General features: G+C 45.6%; 1 pseudogene; it reads left to right on the plus strand.

Annotated features, from left to right (window-relative positions):
- The first annotated feature begins 7467 nt into the window (after positions 1-7467).
- On the plus strand, positions 7468-7586 carry LOC120938563 (annotated as a pseudogene).
- Positions 7587-7803: the final 217 nt, after the last annotated feature.

The following is a 7803-nucleotide window of genomic DNA, read 5'->3' on the forward strand; positions in this document are numbered from 1 at the left end:
TTTAGTAACCTCCTCTTTTTCAATATTGAGTCTAGCATGCAGCAGCTGTTTAGGGACGGTTTGAAGGCCCTAGTTTTAGCACAATATCGCTTGCAAACCGCTCTAGTGTGAAAGGGGTCTAAATATTTACATACTAAGAGACAGATTAAGTATTTTATTCTTTAGAGCAGGGGTCTCCAAACTGTTGCCATGGGATGGATGTGGTCCTATGCTTGTCTTTATCTGGTCCTTGGGGCACTATTACTTCCACTGATACAAGACATTTTTCTTCCACTGACACCAACAATGGGGTGCTATTCCTCCCACTGATATGGAACTAATTCTCCCACTAACATCAATAATGGGGTAATATTCCTCGTACTGAAACCAATTATGGGGCACTATTCCTCCCACTGACACTGATTATATAATTTGCAACTGAACAGCAAGTCTGTGGCATTGTTTACTCCCACTGATGTCAGGGCATTTTCTACACCCATTAGCCACAGCCCCGCTCTAAAAGTAAATTGCCCCTCTTGTAGCAAACATTTAGAGACTGGTAAGAGCAGTGGTTCTCAACCCCAGTCCTCAATTAACCCCCAACGGGCCATGTTTTCAGGTTTTCCTTTACTTCGCACAGCTACTTTAAATCAATATCAATGACATGGTATTGATAAGAGCTATTTTATCTAAGGGGAGTTCCCAAAACATCGCCCGTTGGGGGTACTTGAGGACTGAGGTTGAGAACCACTGGTTTAGAGGACCTTAACTGCTCTTTCAGCTAGGTAAATAAGGGATAATGCATGTTTATCACTTGGGTGGTTCAAACAGATATCTTCATATATAGTTATTATAGTTATATAGAAGTCTTCTGTTTTGCCATTTAATAATCGTTCATAATAGTACATTTGTTTAGCAGTGGGTATTTGTTCCATGTTGGTGTAGCGCCATGCTCCCATTGAGTAGGCGCTATGTATTAAATTATAGTTGTCTGAGCAGCAGTTTGGCTCAGAATAATTATTCTAAATTGTTGGTTCTGTTTCAGTTCAACTGGGTTGCACAAGTTTCCCCCTGATGGTGGGTGTTGCTGTCACGGCAGGTCAAGGTTGGAAAGGCAACAGGCTGGATGTATTGGGTATCTCTTTCCCAGAAGTGGCTCAAGGGGCGTGGTCAACCCGCTGTGCATTCTGGGGAGGGGTACTTAAGGGACAGATGCAGTTTGGCGGGGTTTGTCTTCTGATCCCGACCTGATGGCCCTCCTGGCCTCAGGGATGTGTGAGCTGTTTCATAGCCTCGTGGCCGGCTGGCCCGAGGCCTAGCAACTGAGAGTAGGCCCAGGAGTTTCTGGGGACTTCTGATCCAGGGATGGTCCTTTGCTACCTTATCTACGGAAGGAAGCTGAACCAGTGGGATTCAATTGATGGACGTACCCTGGCAGATTTGCCTCACTGTGCTGCAGGTCCAGCTGAAAGATTATTGGCACTGTGAGTTGTGTAACTTTTGTTGGAATTATACCAAGTGTGCAGTTGGTTACACGATCTTGTGGCAGAAGATCGTGGGATGGCCTGACGACACTTATCAAGTCTGTGGCAGAGATTTTGATGAGCTTCGCACCAGCTGCTAGGCCAGTGAGAGTGGGCCTATCTGGTGGTTGCTGAAATCCAGTGTGGAGTTGAGTTAATCTTCTGGATCTAAGTTGTACTCGTGATCCGCAAAGCAAAAGTACCTGCGTCTTTCCCTATCCCTCTACCCCCTCTGTTGGAGAACTTTGTTTAATAAAACCCTTGAAAGAGACTTTGTGTTTGGTGCAGGCATTCTAATGGACAACTCTTCAAGGAGAACCCCTGAAACGAGCATATGGAACAGTAAGGTAACGGCAGGCCTAAATTTAAACCAGCAGCTCCTTCGGGGGTAGTGCTACATTGGATTTTTGCTTTATCATGGAAACCACAATAGGGGGAGTGACAACACCCAAAACTACAAGAATGAGAAATAACCCCAGTACAGTAGCAGTTAGATTTCACAACTAAGGAACTCAAGAAAAAAAAGGATCCATCAAGTGGCTAGGCCAGAAGCCTTCAGCTATCAGTTTGGATACAGACCCTTCTTTCTTAAATGGACAACTTGTTTTATGTTATCATAGGTTTAAGCATATTCCTCTCATAGCTTAACACCTTAAAATGTTTTTTATGAATTAAGTCAAGAGTGTTTTCAACTAGTTGAAAGGAGTGCTTATTCATTTGATTGTTTTGTCAACTATCTGTGAACAATATATTTCGACTTAGTCAGACCAACATTAACAAGGATGAAGTTAAGGAATACAGTATTTATCATTGACCAGGCAAAGCAAACATGAGCTTATGTGGTCTATGTGCATGTGTGGGATAGATGAAAGGGCAGAAAAGGTCTCCTCGCAGTTTGCTGCTATGTCCACTAATCCTCCCAGTTTCAAAACCAATAAGTAAAGTCATCTGAAAAGTCCAGTACAGAATCAACAGAATTAATTGTTTTTTTTTTTTTTTTTGCTCCAAAACCTATAGCTGTAAATCATGACCCCGGCATCCATCATTTCCTTTCACCAGACACTATGGTTCCAAACACATACAGTATATATATCAAGTACCCATTTGTGGTGAGTATAGCCTGTAGTGGGCAATACATTACATTATGCAAACATATTGGCATATCTATTATACTATGTTGTATATATATATATATATATATATATATATATATATAAAATTCAGGATACTGGTATAAACTGCATACTAGTAACTAAAAAAACAAAAATACTTTTAAAAATCAAATTAGTTATTTTGGAAAAGTGTCATTATGTAAGTGAAAGACCACACATATAACTATGAATGACCTTGTACAGAGCCAATAGATATAGGAGTTGATGCAATTTCTACAAATGGCAATAACTAAAATGTGTGTCACTTCCAAGAATTGTGTAACTTTAGAGGTATGTAATATTTATCGCAGCTGCAAAAAACAATTTTGATCGATCTATTATACAGACCACAAAGAATGACAGAGTACATGGGCCAAAAGACAATGCTGCAGGGGCAATATTTGATAGCGTTATTCTAAAATAATACACACAAAGGGGTTGATTTACTAAAGGCACTTTAGTTCACTTTGCAAGGGAATTTTCCATTAGCTCGATGACTGAGGTGAAGCTCTGCTGACTTCCACCAGCCAATCATGTACATGGAAAAAAATTTGAAAAAAAAAAAAGACGGCGACACGGGATAGAAGGGTCTACTTTTACAAGGCCTAAACAGTTTAGGCCTTGTAAAAGCAGCTCTAATATTGCGTTTGCAAACTAATACTTACGGAGAAAAAACGAAGCGTAAAAGCTTTGTGGATCTCCGTAAGTGCTAATTTGCATACCCAAAGCGGCATTTCGACGAGAAATGCCCCCAGCGGCGGCCAAGGTACTGCATCCTAAGATCCGACAGTGTAAGTCCCTTACACATGTTGGATCTTCTCCCTATCTTTTGGAAACTGATTCTGTGGATCAGTTCCAAAGATAGAAGAGATAGATAGATATCAGTAGATACGCCATCGTATCCCTTTTGTGGATCTGGCCCATTGATCTTGCATAGACAAGCAAATTGTGTCTTCTCATTATTAATTATGCACCTAGAATACAGCATTTACTAATAAGTTTGGCTACAGGGGTGCATAATCTAGCATGCAAATGTAAGCAAATTTTAGCTTATATTTTTGGGTCTATCTGAACTGTGTTAGAGATTTTACATGTGCATCTCATGTAAAACAAAATAACTGCATACTGATATGATTAAAAGCAACTGTAAAAGACATTTTATAAATATTCAACATACAGGGCACGTATGTACTGCATGCAGGGCCGTCTTTATTTTGATAGGACAGCAGATCAGGTTGCAATTGGTTGAGGAAAAGAAGAAATGGCTGCACATCCAAAGTTTCCAAAAGTGCCTTTTATTGTAGACGGTCAAAATACACCAGGGACACCAGGTGTTAGTCATTACTTAACCACTTCCATACCGGGCACATATACCCCCCTCCTGCCCAGGTGAAATTTCAGCTTCCGGCACGGCGTCGCTTTAACTGACAATTGCGCGGTCATGCGACGTGGCTCCTAAACAAAATTGACGCCCTTTTTTTCACCACAAATAGAGCTTTCTTTTGGTGGTATTTGATCACCTGCGGTTTTTATTTTTTGCGCTATAAAACAAAAAAAGCAACAATTTTGAAAAAAAATTCAATATTTTTTACCTTGTTGCTATAATAAATAGCCCATTTTTTTTTTCCAAAATAATTTTTCTCAGTTTAGGTCGATACGTATTCTTCTACATATTTTTGGTAAAAAAAAAATAGCAATAAGCGCTTACAAAATATGGGACAGAATTATTATTATTATTATTATTATTATTTTTTTTTTTTTTTTTTTTTTTTACTAGTAATGGCGGCGATCTGCGATTTTTTTATTGGGACTGCGACATTATGCCGGGCACATCGGACACTTTTGACACATTTTTGGCGCCATTCACATTTATACAGCGACAGTGCTATAAATATGCACTAATTACTGTATAAATGTGACTGGCATTGAAGGGGTTAACACTAGGGGGTTAAATGTGTACCCTAATTAGTGTTCTAACTGTGGGGGGAGGGGGTGACTGATGCTGTGTCCCTATGTACAAGGGACACAGATCGGTCTCCTCTCTCCCCTGACAGGACGTGGAGCTCTGTGTTTACACACAGAGCTCCACGTCCCTGCTCTGTCATTACCGATAGTGGGAGCCTGGCGGACATCGCGACCGCCAGGCACGCGCATCGGCATCTCGGGGACGCGCCGGGCGCGCGCGCGCCCCCCAGTGGCCGGAGGAATCCTGGACGTCAATTGACGTCCTGTTGGATTTCCAGAGCCACCGTGAAGCCGTCATTTTACATGACGCGGTGCTCAAGTGGTTAAAGGGGTTTTCCACCCATTTTGTAAGTTTATTAAAAGTCAGCAGCTACAAAAAGTCTAGCTGCTGGCTTTTAATAAACCGACACTTACCTGCTCCACGGCTCCAGCGACGCGCCGGACGGGGCTCCGCTCCTCGCCCCCCCCTCGCCGGCCGGCGTCTTCATGCTCAGTGTGGGCACCCGGCCGTGACAGCTTTCGGCTTCACGGCCGGGCACCCACTGCGCATGCGCGAGCGGCACTGCGCATGCGCGCGCTGCCCGGCGCGGCGCCGTCTGATTGGACAGGCGATCGCCAAGGACCTGTCACGTGTCCTGGGCGATCGCCTACAGCAACCCCTTCCTGTAGGTGATTAAGCTTAATCGCCTAGGCGATTAGGCTTAATCGTCTACCCGGAAGGAGGAAGTGGGACAGGAAGTCCCACTCCTCCTGAAGCCCCCACTCCCCCCCCAAAAAAATTACATGCCAAATGTGGCATGTAAAGGGGTGAGGAGTGGGATAAGCGGAAGTTCCACATTTGGGTGGAACTCCGCTTTAATGATTCAGATTACTAAAGGCAAATACACTTTGCACTACAAATGCACTGCACGTGCACTTGGAAGTGCAGTCGCTGTAGATCTGAGGGGGGCATGCAAGGAAAATAAAAAACAGCATTTCTCTTATCGTCCATGGACGGACACAGCTCCTTAAATCTTGACAAGTGGGTTATGTTCCCTGTTTACAGGAGAGGACTAGGCAGAAACATGTTAGATAATTAAATACATGTTACATTAACAGAGATGAACAGCCCCGCACAGGGGGCGGTCCCTCCAGACATAACCCTCCTCCCTGCAGTATACAGCCTCAGTTTCGTTCTGCCTAGCAAAGGAGAAGGATGTATGGCTCCCTTTGGGCCCAGCGCCCTGAGGAGAAATTTTATTTAATTAATTTAAATTTTTTCTTAAAGAATCTTCTTTCAACTGTCGGCTGAGAGACAGGCTGGATAATATAGATCCTTGTAATCTACTCAGTCCGACCAGCGAGCGTGAGTACACCTTTGCAAAGAGGCTGGGTCTGCCACGACATACCCCATGACTCCTGGGGTGGCCGGTGAGCTTTCTGCTCCGAGGTCCACATATGACTGGGCTGTGGTGTTGTCTCACTCACAGTGGACCGGGCCAACAGCTACCTCCATTGCAGTTGTAGGTCTGTCAGGAATGCGTCAGCGAGTCCTCGCTTGGACAAGTAAGCACAGTCCCTCCCGCTTAGGTGGGTTGGTACGGCTGGGCATTCCTGGGGTTTGGGGGTCCTCTTCTCCTCCCTTCCCTGCTCCTTTTCCCTCTGCTGCATTGCTAACGTTGCCGCTGTCAGGGGGGGGGGCCTGAGGTATCTGGCCTGCGTTTTTTGTACTGGGGGTACTTTCCCTGTGGGGTTTTTTTCACTTTTAAAGCCCTAGAAGGCTTTCCCTGTTTAAATGCGGCATTTGAACGGACGACCAAGTCGCCGCCTCGCACACATGTGAGACCGACGCATGATGTCGGAAAAAAACCCAGGAAGCACCAATTGCCCTGGTCGAAAGTGCCGTGACCTGAAAGGGGGCGCCGCCCCCTAAGAGCATATGCCTGTATGACGGTCTGCCTGATCCACCAAGAAATGGTGGTCGACGAGACCGCCAGGCCCTTTTGTGGACCAGACACCGACACAAAAAGAGAGTCAGATCTCCGAAACAGAGCCGTAGCAGGCAGGTAGACCCGCAAGGCACATACCATGCTTAAAGTATGAAACACAAACTCCGTAGGCCGAGGACATAAGGATGGAAGAACAAAGTCTTTATTCAGGCGAAAGGCCGAAACCACCTTCGGAAGAAGGGAAGGTCACGGGCGCACCACCGCCTAATCCTTATGGAGGATGAAGCATGGCGACTTGCAAGACAAGACCGCCAACTCAGAAAACCTTCTGACAGAGGTAAAGGCCACTAAAGGGGCCACCTTCTGAGATAGTGTCAAAAGAAAAATCCTAGTGACTGGCTGAAGAAGGAACCGATGAGCTGTTCTGAAACGCGTCCCGCCTCTGACACACTTCCTGTCCTCTTCCTGTTTGTGTTCCATGCTGGTTTTTGTCTCGCTTCCTCTGACATCATCCCCAGGCTCCAGCACCATTGTGTTCCCTAAACACTCACAGCACAAGTTGGCTGTTATCTTGTGGACTTCCCTGGAAGCTTTATCATAAGACTGGGACTACCCTGCCACTGGAACATCTTCTGGACACACTTACCTGCTACATGCCTGCTTCATCCACCATCTTGTAAGTGTTTTTAACCCCTTTAGGGGATATTAAATGTTTTATATTTCTGCACTTAGGAGGCGCCTTGTTTGTTTTTCTGCCACCTAGTCAGAGTCTCTCTGAATTGGTGGCTGAGATCCCCGACTCTTCGGTCTGGGAAGTAGTTTCTTCCTTCCAGTGGACTGTGTTTACAACGGACGCCAGCCTCACGGGTTGTGGGGGCACCTGGGGGGTCCAGTCGGCCCTAAGTCGCTGGACTTTCGTGGGCCTACGGCCACACCTCCCTGAATGCGCCCGCTTTCATCTGATCTCGGTAGCTACCCAGGGTTGGGCCTGGTTAATACCTGGGTGGGAGACCGTCTGGGAATACCAGGTGCTGTAGACCCTGTCCACCGTTCATCGTCCTAGTACTTTGGGCGATCAGGCTATGCCTCTCCTCGTGGCGAGGAGGTTGCAAGGTCGTCCGATCTGGATTCAGCCGGACAACGCCACAGGCGTGGCTTCGGTTAACCATCTGGTATACCGGCAGGCGGACTACTGGAGTCACCAGATGCTGGACCAGGGCGACTGGTCTTTGTACTTGGAGGTGTTTCAGCTGCCTT

This window comes from Rana temporaria, chromosome 4 (genome assembly GCF_905171775.1).
Source record: "Rana temporaria chromosome 4, aRanTem1.1, whole genome shotgun sequence".
Classification (NCBI taxonomy): Eukaryota; Metazoa; Chordata; class Amphibia; order Anura; family Ranidae; genus Rana; species Rana temporaria.